This window comes from Photinus pyralis, unplaced genomic scaffold (genome assembly GCF_008802855.1).
Source record: "Photinus pyralis isolate 1611_PpyrPB1 unplaced genomic scaffold, Ppyr1.3 Ppyr1.4_LG7, whole genome shotgun sequence".
In the NCBI taxonomy this organism is placed as follows: domain Eukaryota; kingdom Metazoa; phylum Arthropoda; class Insecta; order Coleoptera; family Lampyridae; genus Photinus; species Photinus pyralis.
Genome location: NW_022170738.1, coordinates 14,618,334 through 14,631,480, shown reverse-complemented (window position 1 = coordinate 14,631,480; position 13,147 = coordinate 14,618,334). Strand labels below are relative to the sequence as shown.

The 13,147-nt window shown below is 34.2% G+C and overlaps 1 protein-coding gene across 11 annotated transcripts in view; it reads left to right on the top strand.

The window, feature by feature from the left end:
• LOC116176810 (complexin) overlaps positions 1–13,147 on the top strand; it is a 501,249-nt gene that overhangs the window by 67,470 nt on the left and 420,632 nt on the right. For 5 of the 11 annotated variants that reach the window (XM_031495589.1, XM_031495590.1, XM_031495580.1 and 2 more), the window contains one exon: positions 10,959–10,992. The exons of the other annotated variants lie outside the window; for them this stretch is intronic. The gene's annotated coding sequence lies outside the window, so the exon portion shown is untranslated. The remainder of the gene's footprint in view (positions 1–10,958; positions 10,993–13,147) is intronic. 11 annotated transcript variants of the gene reach the window in all.

The window sequence follows — 13,147 nt, the reverse complement described above, 5'->3', positions numbered from 1 at the left end:
ACTACTAAAACACTAATTATTTGCACAGAACCGAAACACAAAATATTTCCAATGCAGTAGCTGTATCAATAGTAACGTCTAATAAATTTAGGAATATCCGTATTTCATGTTTTATAAGGTTGGAGCCCGAAACCATTTTCTGCACAAAATGTCGTTATCTAAGATTACCGCTTTGTCGTAGTTTATATTAAAATGGAGTAAATATATTATGGGGACACTGGTACTTTTCACATTGGCTTCGAATTGATTTATCGGTACGAATCTCGCCCGCTTCATCAAATTAGAGCAATCAACAAATTTTAATGGAAATCGTTAACGATGAACGCGGGTGTCAAAGGAATTCTTCCAAACTAATCGTCATTTATGGTAATTGAATTCTCATGTAACTTACTCGTGCTATACTAATTGAACCAATGAAACGTTGATGAACTTCTATGCTCCTTCTTTAATTCTTTTATTCACACAACTGTTCGAAATTTAATTACGTTCTAAACAAATCCCTTCATCGCTTCAATATCCGGACATAATGAAATATTAGTAGATTTAAGTACATGAGTTTTTCGTTGGTTATACAATTTGTTCGGAACACGATTGCCCTTGAGGATAACATTGTGTAAAAATTTTGTTCTGAAAATCAGCGTCGTACGGAACTCTTTTAATGTTTCTTTCATTGTATTATTTTGCTTTACATTAATTTAGGTAGTTCGCGAGATTGTTATTCAATATTCCTTTCTCCTTTTTGTAATATAAAGCTTCCCGGTCAATAACTTCCTGCATGATGTGAAGAGGTCGTTTACCAAGACCGTAAGCTAGTTTTATTTATCATGACTGGAACAATTTCAAAATGAACCACTTATAGTGTTATGCAGTTTGTAGTGTACTTAACCCCCAGGTAACTTCACACTACAAGAACACGGAAATAAAATCAACCCGGCAACGTTTAAAAATGGCCACCCGAATGACTATTCCTCTAAAACTAAACAAGTACCCGCTTAAATTTAAAAAGTGGCACGTGATAAAACATCTAAGGCAGGGCCCCCTTACGTTAGTTGAAGACGACGCTTTGACCTGAAGCCAGTAGGGAATAAAACACTGAAATTGTGAAAAGTTTGCTTAATAATGATCGTAATTATTATGATTGTGAAAACCCGGAAATTTAGTTGATGTACATTAATATAAACAAAACAAACAAAGCCAAAAGGTGTCGTACTCTCGCAAAAGTCACTGCCAAGGGTAAAAAGAGTACGACGTAAGAAAAACCTTGCAGTTTGATTAAAACAGTCCAAAAGTTAATTAACAAAATATTTTGTAAAAGTTTTAAGCAGTAGTTAACAAAGATAGTAAATGCATATACACAATGTTGGTTACACTCAAGGTTAAAGCAAGTTTTTGGGGACAATGGGTCAGGTAGGAGCAGGTACCAAGATTCTGAGAAAGGGTTAAAAGTACAGGATGTGACCCATCTTTGGTGCAATAAAGTCCTTTGTTGAAAGCAAAATGGAAAACTACATGGCCTTGTAGGCAAATTTGACTAAAAACAAAATATGTGGAAATTATTGAATCGCCACTCATTTAACGCACATAGATTCTAAACTGAAGAGCTTTGATTAGCGTAATCTCGCTCCTGCAAGATGGGTAGTCCGCCCCTGGTTTCGGGGTTTCGAACCTACAGTTGGATGTCGAAGACAGTGCACGGAATTAGGTGCCCTAACACATAATTATAGACTACAGTTTCTTTTTCCACCTTCCCGAGACTGCTTCATTCACGGAGAAAATTGTTAGTAACATACAACAAGTCAGTACATACATTAAACGAATCGGTAATTTCCACATATTAAAATAAAATGATCAAAACTTATATGAATGTAACTTCAGGGACAAGACCAAGTAATCAACATCAATAAACATAAATTAAGCAAACATTACACCAAAAATGTAAACAATTACAAACAATAGCATAACGGTATCACACATATGATTGCATTGCGGTTAAACCAAGTAAATTTCAAAAACAAATATTCAAACACACAAAAATATAAAATGCGGCAAACAAAACACAAATACGATATAAAGAAATGCAAAAATTACTACCTGCATTAAATAACACAAAATAACAACAAACATTTATGGAGCGAAACGTTCACTACCGCCATTCAAGACAAGATGCCAAACGCAACCTAGTTCGTGCTTTTTAGGTGGCGCAAGCAGCTTTTTCCCCCCTAGAAATTGCATGGTTGCCAACTCTCAAAAATGTATGTATCGTCGTAAGCTGTATATACAGGGTGGAATCTTTCAAGTTATTTGTCTTTACAAATGGTTTGTGCATTTTCCAGCTCCAATGTTGCCTGTATTTCACCAGCTAAGTTTACAGTTTATAATCTTATGAATCCAAACCAGATATCGAGATAGAACTGTAGGAAACTGCTTTTAACATGTATTGGCTCCAGTACCTCAGTTTCCAGAAAAAATCGTCCTCGGAATAATTTTCCCTCAAGGAAAATGTGGCTCCGCTGGAATATTTGTCTCCTAGGACACAGAGAACAGACACCATTTTTGGGGGCGAATGTATCAGGGAAATTTGATTTCGAATTTATTTATTAGCTGTTGCCATTGGCACGTTTACAAGTAGTTTGGTAGATTTATTAGTTCACAACACAATCATAAAGGTCGATTTCTTGATTTCTTTAAAAAAGCTTAGTGCTTTGTTGACACTTTTTGGTAGTGCAAGGTCTTTTTTATTATACCTGAATCACAATCTCCGTTTTAAACACTCAAATGCGTGCGAAAAAAATGCGTGCGAAAAAAGGCCTTTAAAACACACGTGCTTTAAAGTTGCTAAGTAACGATACTTCAAGTATGACTTTTGAAACTGTCATCTGGGTGAAATAAAAAATCTTCCTAAGTCGCTTTCTGTAAATGCAAAACATTTCTTTGGCTTGTACCTATCCTTTGGTTGAAGCTTTTACAAACGCGCGTAATTTAGGGTATGCTTCCAAATCTGTTCCACTTTTTAGTTCCAGCAATAAGTGAAGTTTTGAATGAATGCACCAAAAGATAGAAGATTTAAATACCTTTGACATTTCCTTCATATATGCCAGCATTATCTATGCATTTAAGACTTTATTCGTAAGTAACTTTCCTATTCATCCATGGAAACAACTTTACATACGCTTGATAATAGGCTTTACTGGATTGAGATTTTACACCTACCAACGTTTGTTTAGATTTTACAACAAGCGATTTAATGGACGGTGTAGTATCTTTTTCAACGGAAATCGTTTTATTCACAAAGACGACGATTTTTATAAGCAAACGTCAAGTGACGTTTCCATGGCAATCGTGAAATTACGAACACCCAGCCCACTTAATTAGACATGTATTCGAGTATAACGTCAATATGACTTCATTGTATTTCCTATTTTTAAATTATACTGCAGGTATAATAAAAAATACTATAAGATACACGTGTATAATTGGTCTTTAAAGCACTTGCAACGTTAAAGGCACTCCGCTTTGCGTCGTGCCCTTAAACTCGTTGCGCGTGCTTTAAAGACTTGATTTATACACTTGTATCTTAATATACTATTTTAAGGTTTATTCCGATCTGGTATTTGCGTCTGTTTTCAATATCTAGTCAACATTCTGAGAGGGTGTGTTTGACTGTCAGGATTTGGTGTGGGGGGGGGGGGCTTGATTTTCAAAGAAGTGGCCATGAGTTCTTCGAGCATGTCCAATCCTCAACCTGCGAATTATGATTATGTTGTTCCTATTATAGTGAATGGGGATAGATTAGTGGTCATTATTTTGAGGCTGTGTTAAACTGCGGCATTTGTCTAGTCCATGGTGAGTAGACCGAGTGTGGGCGGGGAGTTGATTTAGGCAAAGTCATTGGGTCTTATAAAATCGTTTAACATTTTGGTGATTGCATAAAGGGTGTTTGAAAATGTTGTTAGTGTAAGCATTATACACGGGATTTTTTGGATTAGTAGATACCCTTGAGAAATAAATTAAAAGAAGTTGTTCGCGTGGAAGGTAAAGGGGAAGTTCGTGAGCTTCACAGTAAAGGGATTCTGCTGGACTGGAACGAAAAGCTCCTAGGCAGATACGTAGACCAGTATTATGGAGTGTGTTGAGCTTTTTAAGGACAGATAAGATGCTGCAATAGTTCAATTTTGAACGTATTAGTGACTTTACACTCTTAACAGCATTTTTTCTTGAGTTCCCCAATGGCGGTGTGCAAGTGTTTTGAGGGTATTTATTCTCTTCGTGCAGTTGGCTTTAGTTTCTTTGATGTTCTTTCTCTAAGTGAGCGTACTTGAAGTGGGACATCATTTAAAGTTACGTGCGGGGTGTGATTAAGGTGGCGTTTACAAAAAGTGCAAAAGTTGCCTTGCGATTTCCTCAATAACTTTGTTTCGAAGTAAAAAAATTAACTTCTGTTAACGACCGATGGTTGCTAAAGGTTTAAGCTTGTGAATGAAGTTAAATTTGATAACAAATTATTATCATCGGTGTGTGATAAAAATGAAAGATATATATTTTATATGGGAGTTTTTTAACAACTTATTTCCTAAATAACGGCGAAAGTACAGGAATTGGCTAAATAATTTTTGTTTCATGCAAATGTCGGAACATTATATATTTGAATGAATGTTATTTCAACCAAAAATTTATACCCAGAAGGAAGTTATTGTGGAAATTTCCACTTTTCCAATGTAAACGCCACCTTAAGCGATTATGTCAAACACTTGCAAGTGTCAGAATCAAATTTTGAATTAAAGTTGATATACAAGGCAAAGGTCAAATAAAAAGTGCGGATATACTTCCTAGGTGGACTTCTTTTTTATTGAAGAGAACCTCTTTGCAGCTGATTGTACAAAATTTCTGCGCATGTATGATGTAATGGTGGGCAACTGTGTAAAACCCGTCAAATATGGCAATGGAAAATATACCTACATCTATTTTTCAATTGCCTGAAGTAAATTGTTACGTAGAAAATACTTTGTAAATATTATTGGCGGAGTTGTCATAATTACCAACCAACTGTAATTTGAAACGCACCAACTTATAATATTGCTCCTGAAAACTCTAGACGATTCCTGAAACGAAATTAAAAAGTAATTCAAAGACCAATTACTCCTCGAAAGTAATCGAATTTTTCAAATTATAGTAATTGAAATATTTTCTGTTGTACTTCAACTAAATTCTATAATAACTGAATTAAAATATATCGAACTTTTTGAGAATTGCTATAGAGATTTTAATTCCATTAAGATCTTTAATTCGATTACCTACTTATTGAATTTCATTGCCCTTACTCGATGCCTATTGAAAATAAGAGTAGTGATCGATTTTCATATATCTCTGCGATCTGTATAGGTAATTTAATTAGTAACATTTAGAAGAGATATTGGATCGGTCACAAATAATTCATTCATTTTTTTGTTGTAATATGTATAGACTACTCCAGGCAGACATTATAATTGACCAAACTGGAAATTCATTAATAAAAGTATAATTTCCAAAACTAGTTGTACAAATAAGCTAAGTATATTGATGAAGATCATAAAGAATTATTCAGCCATTACCAAACGTTCTATTTGGTACTGGTACCTACCGTACATTAAATATATTTTGATTGCTCTTATTATTTATTTGTAGCTATATTTTAGTTTATGTCATTTATAGGCCATATTCTGCTACTCACATTTAATGGTCTGGCACTTTGACGTTAATTAAGGTTTTATAATAAAATGCCACAGTCATTTTACGACTAATTAATATTTACTAGTAGTAATATAATACGAGTTGCTATTAGTAGTTGGCAAATTCTTATTTTATTGACACTTTTACGATACATTTTACTTGCCCCCGACTTTTCATTGTACCTCCAAGTTGCTCGTAGAAATAATTCGCAATTCTTTCTGCTGAATTTTACTGTCTATGTAATCGAATACAGGCGAATTTGTTAATATACACGTTCCTTTTGTGTGGAAATTGGAGTACAAAGCAAAAAATATTTAACACGGGGTAGGTAGGTATATTGACAATGTGACACTGTTGAATCTGGTCTCTTCCTCACCCCTTACTTATAATTAGCTAAGAACTTATCAATACAAGTGTTTTACATTGCAACTGCAGTTATTATTCTATCCTTAAACTACTATGCCTACTTGCTATTTATGTACTTACAGACTAACTAATACAGAAAAACGTCCTTTTCCTTGGGGAAACTTAAATGCGCATTAAGTATCGGGCACAATCCATGCGTTTTTAGTCCATTTTTCAAAAAATAAATCCGCTATTACGAGGAGTTTCCGTCCGTCCGTCAGTGTGAGGGGTGAGTTGTGGGTAGTCTTAGAGAGTTTGTTGATGCCTCAATTAATCGCTATAGGGCCCCCACTAGTGTAGCAAGTTTTTTCTATACCTAATCATTTCAGGATGATGCCATTTGGCAAAAATTTTTAACGTTTTCCTCATTTTGACGGGAAAACACATTGGCTTGATGTACAGGAACCAGATCTTTTTAGTCTTCCTGTCATATTCTTTTGGGTCAAGTTGACAGAGCCAAGTCTTTATTTAAGCACCAATTTATTGGGGGAAACTGCTTTGAAACACAGGAAGTAAATTTTGTCTCTGTCATACTGTTCTATTGGTTAAGTTTGTTTAATTAAAAATTTAAACACGGAATTGTTCTTCTCCGGCCCTGTTGTGAATCCCATTTGTGTTTTGTCTAACATCCTCTTCAGCTCTATTCACTGCATATATTGGGTATGCAGTCGTCATTATCGTGATTCCCCTATAATTTTCCATACAGTCTTTGTCCCCTTCCCCACGAACACAGTTCCATATAAAAAGCTTCTATTGTAGACTTAAACCCTACATATATAATACGCATGTCCGGTGGATATTGCTATATTCTTGTAGGAATATTATGTGTTCATTATTTATCATTGATATATGATTTATATGCGTATATTAAACTGGTTATGACATAAAAATCCAATATAGTGTAGTGTCTATAAGAAATAAGCAAGTTGATGTGATTTAGTCGAAACTCACAATTGATAAAAATTTTATTTTGGCACCATCATAAAGCTGAGAAAAAATTACTAGGGGTTTATAAACCTATTTTTTGATATCTTTGAAAATAAATGAACGCCAGCGCATTTTCGAAAATGACATTTTTCGTTTTTTTGATTCATTGTTTGTAGTTAATCTACATAAAATTCTGCAATTCTTTGCTGAAGTGACATTGTATCTCTTACGGTTTACGAGGTCCCCATACTAAACATCTGAAAAAACTCACCCTGCATATGAATAAAAATCGTATTTTAAACGTAGATATAAAAAATTCGTACTACCAATACCGAATTTATCCTATGAAAGTGCTTTAGAATCGTTTTTTTAAGCGTAAGTGTGTTTGCTGGGTCTTTTGTACACTTCCTTCCATTCTTCCGGTAGTCCTCTTCCTTTCCATGTTAATTAGTTTCCTTTTTGATACTGTCTGTGACAAAAATCCGTACCTCATTTCTTATTTCATCCCTCACTTCCGTTGTCCCTTTCTTCAGTCTATTTAATTGCGGCTCAATCTCTTCTTTTGCTATCTCGCCTCCTTCAATTTCCTGGCTTCCATCTTCCACTGTAATACCGTTCAAATGTTTGAAAAATAACTATCGTAAAAAATTCATTTGCTAACCACGTAGTGGCAAATACCCTTTGCTTGGTAGTTATTTCAAAAGTATTTTTTTATTTATTTTATTTTAGTTTCTTTATTTTTTTTATTTTATGTAGTTCTATACACGGTGTTCCTTAAAGACCTGCTAATATTTTAGGGGGTGATATTTTGACTCATTAAAAAAATCTTCCTATGAACGTAAGTCCTAAACATTTTAATTTTTGAGATACAGGGTGGTAAAGTTTTAAAAAAAATCAGTTTTTTAATAATAACGGAGATAATATTGTAGGAATCTTTATGAATTTTGGTACATGTCTTCTATGCATCAAGATGCATTTTCTGATGTGAAAAATTTTTTATTTTCTGTACCAGCGGCGTCCGTACGGCTTTTGCATTGAATATTTATGGAGAAAAAAATACTACGCCACTGCTTTCCCTTAAAATAAAAATTAGTTTTTAAATCCTCTTTCATTTTTGAGCAAATTTGATCTTCTGGCTTAAAAAAATAAAAATCGTTAATTTTTAACTGATTTTATTTAAAAACTTAACCACCCTGTATCTCAAAAATTAAAACGTTTAGGACATACTTTCATAGGAAGTTTTTTTTACTTAAAATGAGTCCATCACCCCCTTAAATATTAGCATGTCTTTAAGGAACACCCTGTACTCTTTTGTCATTTACCTACATTGTAATAAGAAGGTTAACACTATGACCGACTTGGGTGGAACCATAGATAGACCAACCCACTGCATGTAGACATATGTATGTATAGTGGATGGGAGACCTTATATTGAACTGAGTTAGCCACAATAAATGTTTCGATTGGATAATGCAAGATAAATATTCCCCAATCAATAATTTAAAAACCAAACAATAAATGAATAATTGATCCATTTTGTGGAATTTTAAGGGCAGATAATTTTTCAGGAATTATTTACCTAAGGGTACAGTGTTAATGCTGTGTTCCTATTTAAATTCAGGATTGCGAACCAGTATATACTCAGTTATCTTTTACGGACACACGTGAATGTATACGATTATGTTTTGAAACGTATTCGGATTACGAAAAGGTCATTCCAAATGGAAGTTGTGAAAGGACTGCGTTTGAAAACAGCGCTTACGATAGAGCTCAAATCTATTTTTATTGCTTTGTTCAATTGATCACGCTCTATATACCTACATTCAACACAAAAACATCATAAATGCACTTAGAGTGATCAAGATTTATATATCGTATCTATTATACATCCGTTTTCATGGAAAATAACTCAATTCAATTTCTAGCGTTTACAATTTACTGATCAATAAATTACATAGTGATTGTAGCGCAAATGCAAATACGTGTCGCAAGTCTTCTATAACAATTAAGTTGACAGTTCCATTAATACGGAAACAATAATTCAAAACGTTTAAGTGTACACAAATTGCGATTAATCAGAATTTGAAATAAGGACAATTTATCTATACGGATTTAAGGACCTCGGGGGACCTCTACGAAGCGTAATAAATGTTTTCCACAGCAGTTGAGAACAAATGTTAAGCGAAAGTTCATTATACTTGCAAAAAAATTCATGACTAATTCTTATTCTGGGCCGTAAAGGGAAGCGCCCGAATTCCATTTAACATTCTATCACTATTTGTTCTCCAATCAAGTAGAAAGCGACGATCGATCTCTTGTTTCCGTATTCCGAGGCGCGCCCCTACGAGATTGCTATCCGATACTATGACGTCCTTGTTCGCGAAAATCAAAATTAACAGATTGTTACTTTAGGGAAAAAAAGGCGGTCTTGGGGGCGATAATTAATTAATCTCGCTTTCGTCAATTAATAAGCGAGAAATTTTTTTTGGATTCGGTCCATGTTAATCTCACAGCGATTGCTTCAAATTAAATGGGAATAGTGTCACTTGCGAAGATTTACCGATCCTGGAGGCACAGCCCTGATTTATTAACCGACGATTTTTGTCTTCCTTCCAGATCGTGTTCCAAATTTTTAATTGAATACTTCATTTACGCCAGGGAAACGTGTCGTGGAAACATTGATGGACACATAAACAAAGACAAAACAAATGCAGATGGCAATTTCAAGAATTTTAATCGCACACCGTAAACTTAAATGTTTTATGTCACGAATTAAACGGCGAAAAAGTTTTTAAGTTAGAATGGGGGATGAATGAGGTAAACTGCGCAAAGCACTTATTTACGTTTTATGTTCGTTTAAACACATTTTCATTTAAATTTTTAGAACGTTTCTAACGTCAATTTTAATTTGTAATAAAACTTGCAACTAAAGTTGAAAGCTTATTGGATATTTTAGTTTGGAAGTCTGTTAACCGATATCATTCTCTTTTGTGTTCAAGCTATAAATTACCGAAAGCCTAGAAAGCAGAGAGGTTACTCATATTTTTGTAAAATCCTTGCGAGACTATAATATATTTTCTCGGAGAAAATAGTTTTCCTTTGAGTTTGCCAGAGTAGTTATGTACTTCGGTTCTTTTCTTCTACTGATACTTCCATTTTCTTAGGGTTTAAGCTTTTTCGGCCTTTATTTAGTACTTTTCTTGTCTCGATGACCGATGTCCTGTATGGTGGAGACGCGAAAGGGGGAATGAACCCGTTCCATCCAATCCACTTTTTTGCGTTTTTTTCACGGAGCGTGGATGGATGGATAAATAAGAAAAATACAAAAAAGGAAACGGTCAATATTTCGTAAATTTAATGGAAGTTATTGCGGAGAAAATTGCTTAACTTTTTTGTTTCACTGCCTTTCTAATATATTTATTTCTCTTTGCGACAACGCGTATTTGTATTTACTTCATGTAAGTAATTGAATTGCCCTCTACACCGGGAATATTTAGGTCATTTTCTTATCTTTGCACAAAATAAATTTACCGTGAATATACAATTGTATCCAAAGTTTCCAGTACAAAATCCTTATCTGCGAAAAAATTACCATAAACATAAACTTATAAAAAAGTAACTAGTCCCCTTTTTTTTATTTGTGGCAGATTATCGTTTCAATGTTCCGGTTCCAAATGAACGGTTTTGTTATTAAGTGGAAATTGAAAACATATTATACATAAGTAGCATATTACATAACGAGCATTGAAAGCATAGCTTTTAAATTAGATGTGATTATTGTGACACGAGGCAAAGCTGATGGCGTGTCATTTTAGACACATAAAATGTGACTATGGTAAAACTTGTTTGGTGCACTTATATTGTTAATATTTATTTCTTTGTTTAACGCTTGACATTAACGAAACATTCGTTTGTTCCAGGTAAAGCCGCTGTGTCAACATTTTTATTTACCAGGTAATATTTCACACTAAATTACTGTTCATTCTAGAAATAGAACCACTTAAATATTGCTCTATTGCCGGTTTCGTGTAAAGTTTGTCCAAGCCGCTGTTATCTCGGTTTAAGGCTTGTCCTCCGATTTTATTTATTTGTGTTTTTTTATTATGCAATTTATAAATACAGAACGATTTTTAAAACAGCTTCAATGGAATACTCTCAATAACGTCGGTCGAATTTGCTTGAGTTTTGAAATTCTTCAAGACAAATACACCTAATGCTTGCGGGAATTCCATCTGTCCATCCGAGGGCTTGAAAATGGAACACCCGGATTATTAACGATAAACGTACGCATCTAGAACGCTTTGATCATTACCAAGGCAGCAGAGTATAGCCGAGACGATAAATTTTCCCTGTATACAAAAGATACTCATCTGTTATTGGTTTAAAGGGACGCGAATCTCAAAAATTTCGTTGGTTCCATTTTGTCGTAATATAAATAGCGAAGCGCACAGCGAGACAGAGCGATGTGTAGCGTCTATGGAAGCAGAATAAATGTAAAATGATTAATTTAACAAGGAAATAATTTTGTTGAAGTGGATACCATAGCAACGTGCAACGTCGGCTACCTCGATTCACGATCTTTCTCTATCAGGTTAACGGGCAGCTCCTTTATGCAAACTGAAAATATATCACAAATGTCGAAACAACCAAAAACTATATGAACGGTTCTCACCTTCTTCTTTAATTATCTTATCTAAAATACAACATTTTCTACGAAAACGAACAGTTTTTTTCCGATTAAAAGGTAACCTTATCTCTAGATAATTACATTGATCTTTTATATAAAATTAGCGAAATGCCGAATAAATCAAATCTAAACTGTCACATAAATGAATGAACAAAACTAATTGATCAGGAAAAGAGAGATAAAATTTTTCTATCCTTAATAATTTTAGGAAATAATTTTTTTAGATAAAACAAACAAGTACCTAGGATACAGGGTAGTTATGCACAATGGTTTTGTGTTTTGGAATATCTCATCCCTCTGAGGATGTTCAAAGTCCTCGCCTTCTCCCCTGCACTGCAACTGCATGATCTTATGAAGCATCCAGTGCAATAGGGTTAAGGGTTTCAGAAAATGTCTATTAGCATTCATTGTGAAAAAATAGTTTCAGCTTGTATCGAAACGTTATGGGTGTTTCACATTTTTACTCGGGGGTATAGCACACAATGGCAAAACGTCACTATGAATGGGTTTATTTGAGCTTTTATATGACTTTTAGTCCGAAAACTTTATCAAGAACTTTGCTAATGTTTTATTTTTTTGTTGAAAAGTAATAGGATATATGAACAAGGAGAAATGCTGGTAGGCAACACCAAACTAAAAAGTTTTGGTTTTAAGTGAACGTTTAATGAATGTGCAGAAATTGAAGTTTATAGAACAATAAGCGTGGCGAGCTTTTATACAATAAATTGTCTCAGATCGACCCGGGAAAAAAATTTTCTTATAGAACGTGGCCTGCAGAATCCATCATTTCAAACAGTTCCAAGATTGGGCTACTAGTTCAAAAGTTACAGCCCTTTGAATTTTCTTTCGAAATTGGTTTCTAGTCTATAACTTTTTATTCCGAAGTCTGATCGAAAAAGTACGAATTGTTTTGGATTCTACACACCATAATTAATAAGAAAAAGTGTTTTCCCGAGAAATTTTGGTGCAGTCGATTTTTGGTAAAAAAGGAAGGTTATACACTGCCTTCTTTTAAATTGTCTCAGATCGACCCGGGAAAAAAATTTTCTTATAGAACGTGGCCTGCAGAATCCATCATTTCAAACAGTTCCAAGATTGGGCTACTAGTTCAAAAGTTACAGCCCTTTGAATTTTCTTTCGAAATTGGTTTCTAGTCTATAACTTTTTATTCCGAAGTCTGATCGAAAAAGTACGAATTGTTTTGGATTCTACACACCATAATTAATAAGAAAAAGTGTTTTCCCGAGAAATTTTGGTGCAGTCGATTTTTGGTAAAAAAGGAAGGTTATACACTGCCTTCTTTTGAGGCCCGAAGAAAAAATTTATTATATCTCATTACCACCATGTGAGGTATGCGGAACCGCAAATAGAAACCGTACCTAAGCAAATAAGCTCGTGGAATGCATAAAAAGAATCAGTCTA